General features: G+C 41.3%; 6 non-coding genes across 6 annotated transcripts; all 6 read right to left on the bottom strand.

Moving 5' to 3' along the window:
* Window positions 1-207: 207 nt before the first annotated feature.
* On the bottom strand, window positions 208-326 carry LOC128008107 (5S ribosomal RNA). The gene has a single exon (XR_008179846.1). It is a non-coding gene; the product is annotated as a 5S ribosomal RNA (ribosomal RNA).
* A 358-nt stretch (window positions 327-684) lies between these two features.
* On the bottom strand, window positions 685-803 carry LOC127993987 (5S ribosomal RNA). Its single transcript, XR_008166986.1, has one exon. It is a non-coding gene; the product is annotated as a 5S ribosomal RNA (ribosomal RNA).
* A 371-nt stretch (window positions 804-1,174) lies between these two features.
* Window positions 1,175-1,293, bottom strand: LOC128008106 (5S ribosomal RNA). Its single transcript, XR_008179845.1, has one exon. It is a non-coding gene; the product is annotated as a 5S ribosomal RNA (ribosomal RNA).
* Window positions 1,294-1,808: 515 nt separating this feature from the next.
* LOC128008105 (5S ribosomal RNA) lies at window positions 1,809-1,927 on the bottom strand. Its single transcript, XR_008179844.1, has one exon. It is a non-coding gene; the product is annotated as a 5S ribosomal RNA (ribosomal RNA).
* Window positions 1,928-2,442: 515 nt separating this feature from the next.
* On the bottom strand, window positions 2,443-2,561 carry LOC128008104 (5S ribosomal RNA). The gene has a single exon (XR_008179843.1). It is a non-coding gene; the product is annotated as a 5S ribosomal RNA (ribosomal RNA).
* Window positions 2,562-2,919: 358 nt separating this feature from the next.
* Window positions 2,920-3,038, bottom strand: LOC127995361 (5S ribosomal RNA). Its single transcript, XR_008168313.1, has one exon. It is a non-coding gene; the product is annotated as a 5S ribosomal RNA (ribosomal RNA).
* Between the last annotated feature and the right edge of the window lie 181 nt (window positions 3,039-3,219).

Genomic DNA, 3,219 nt, shown 5'->3' with positions numbered 1-3,219 from the left:
GATTCAGAGATCGGGCATTGACTCTATTTTTTGGCAAAATTATTATATACTAAGTGAAAAATGTCCAAAAAGCTTACAGCACCTGGTATTCCCAGGCGGTCTCCCATCCATGTACTAACCAGGCCCAAACCTGTTAATATTCAGAGATCGGGCATTGACTCTATTTTTTGGCAAAATTATTATATACTAAGTGAAAAATGTCCGAAAAGCTTACAGCACCTGGTATTCCCAGGCGGTCTCCCATCCAAGTACTAACCAGGCCCAAACCTGCTTAGCTTCCGAGATCAGACGAGATCGGGCATAGCCAGGTTGGTATGGCCGTAAGCGAAGACAGCAGCAAAGAGAGGGCTATTTAAAGACCAGCCAATCTAATCGCCAGTACATTATATAAGTAGGAAAGAAAACCCAAAAGCTTAAAGCACCTGGTATTCCTAGGCAGTCTCTCATCAAAGTGCTAACCAGACCTAAACCTGCTAAGATTCAGAGATCGGGCATTGACTCTATTTTTTGGCAAAATTATTATATACTAAGTGAAAAATGTCCAAAAAGCTTACAGCACCTGGTATTCCCAGGCAGTCTCCCATCCATGTACTAACCAGGCCCAAACCTGCTAATATTCAGAGATCGGGCATTGACTCTATTTTTTGGCAAAATTATTATATACTAAGTGAAAAATGTCCAAAAAGCTTACAGCACCTGGTATTCCCAGGCGGTCTCCCATCCAAGTACTAACCAGGCCCAAACCTGCTTAGCTTCCGAGATCAGATGAGATCGGGCATAGCCAGGTTGGTATGGCCGTAAGCGAAGACAGCAGCAAAGAGAGGGCTATTTAAAGACCAGCCAATCTAATCGCCAGTACATTATATAAGTAGGAAAGAAAACCCAAAAGCTTAAAGCACCTGGTATTCCTAGGCAGTCTCTCATCAAAGTGCTAACCATACCTAAACCTGCTAAGATTCAGAGATCGAACATTGACTCTTTTTTTTTTTTTTTTTTTTAATGAAAGATTATTATATAATTCGTGAAATTTTCCAAAGAGATTAAAGCACCTGGTATTCCCAGGCAGTCTCCCATCCATGTACTAACCAGGCCCAAACCTGTTAATATTCAGAGATCGGGCATTGACTCTATTTTTTGGCAAAATTATTATATACTAAGTGAAAAATGTCCAAAAAGCTTACAGCACCTGGTATTCCCAGGCGGTCTCCCATCCAAGTACTAACCAGGCCCAAACCTGCTTAGCTTCCGAGATCAGACGAGATCGGGCATAGCCAGGTTGGTATGGCCGTAAGCGAAGACAGCAGCAAAGAGAGGGTTATTTAAAGATCAGCCAATCTAATCGCCAGTACATTATATAAGTAGGAAAGAAAACCCAAAAGCTTAAAGCACCTGGTATTCCTAGGCAGTCTCTCATCAAAGTGCTAACCATACCTAAACCTGCTAAGATTCAGAGATCGGGCATTGACCCTTTTTTTTTTTTTTTTTTTTTTTTTTTAAAGAAAGATTATTATATTATTCGTGAAATTTTCCAAAGAGATTAAAGCACCTGGTATTCCCAGGCAGTCTCTCATCAAAGTGCTAACCAGACCTAAACCTGCTAAGATTCAGAGATCGGGCATTGACTCTATTTTTTGGCAAAATTATTATATACTAAGTGAAAAATGTCCAAAAAGCTTACAGCACCTGGTATTCCCAGGCAGTCTCCCATCCATGTACTAACCAGGCCCAAACCTGTTAATATTCAGAGATCGGGCATTGACTCTATTTTTTGGCAAAATTATTATATACTAAGTGAAAAATGTCCAAAAAGCTTACAGCACCTGGTATTCCCAGGCGGTCTCCCATCCAAGTACTAACCAGGCCCAAACCTGCTTAGCTTCCGAGATCAGACGAGATCGGGCATAGCCAGGTTGGTATGGCCGTAAGCGAAGACAGCAGCAAAGAGAGGGCTATTTAAAGACCAGCCAATCTAATCGCCAGTACATTATATAAGTAGGAAAGAAAACCCAAAAGCTTAAAGCACCTGGTATTCCTAGGCAGTCTCTCATCAAAGTGCTAACCATACCTAAACCTGCTAAGATTCAGAGATCGGGCATTGACCCTTTTTTTTTTTTTTTTTTTTTTTTTTTAAAGAAAGATTATTATATTATTCGTGAAATTTTCCAAAGAGATTAAAGCACCTGGTATTCCCAGGCAGTCTCTCATCAAAGTGCTAACCAGACCTAAACCTGCTAAGATTCAGAGATCGGGCATTGACTCTATTTTTTGGCAAAATTATTATATACTAAGTGAAAAATGTCCAAAAAGCTTACAGCACCTGGTATTCCCAGGCGGTCTCCCATCCATGTACTAACCAGGCCCAAACCTGTTAATATTCAGAGATCGGGCATTGACTCTATTTTTTGGCAAAATTATTATATACTAAGTGAAAAATGTCCGAAAAGCTTACAGCACCTGGTATTCCCAGGCGGTCTCCCATCCAAGTACTAACCAGGCCCAAACCTGCTTAGCTTCCGAGATCAGACGAGATCGGGCATAGCCAGGTTGGTATGGCCGTAAGCGAAGACAGCAGCAAAGAGAGGGCTATTTAAAGACCAGCCAATCTAATCGCCAGTACATAATATAAGTAGGAAAGAAAACCCAAAAGCTTAAAGCACCTGGTATTCCTAGGCAGTCTCTCATCAAAGTGCTAACCAGACCTAAACCTGCTAAGATTCAGAGATCGGGCATTGACTCTATTTTTTGGCAAAATTATTATATACTAAGTGAAAAATGTCCAAAAAGCTTACAGCACCTGGTATTCCCAGGCAGTCTCCCATCCATGTACTAACCAGGCCCAAACCTGCTAATATTCAGAGATCGGGCATTGACTCTATTTTTTGGCAAAATTATTATATACTAAGTGAAAAATGTCCAAAAACCTTACAGCACCTGGTATTCCCAGGCGGTCTCCCATCCAAGTACTAACCAGGCCCAAACCTGCTTAGCTTCCGAGATCAGATGAGATCGGGCATAGCCAGGTTGGTATGGCCGTAAGCGAAGACAGCAGCAAAGAGAGGGCTATTTAAAGACCAGCCAATCTAATCGCCAGTACATTATATAAGTAGGAAAGAAAACCCAAAAGCTTAAAGCACCTGGTATTCCTAGGCAGTCTCTCATCAAAGTGCTAACCATACCTAAACCTGCTAAGATTCAGAGATCGAACATTGACTCTTTTTT

This window comes from Carassius gibelio, chromosome B22, assembly GCF_023724105.1.
Source record: "Carassius gibelio isolate Cgi1373 ecotype wild population from Czech Republic chromosome B22, carGib1.2-hapl.c, whole genome shotgun sequence".
NCBI classification, from domain to species: Eukaryota; Metazoa; Chordata; class Actinopteri; order Cypriniformes; family Cyprinidae; genus Carassius; species Carassius gibelio.
This window is presented reverse-complemented; position numbering and strand designations above follow the sequence as displayed.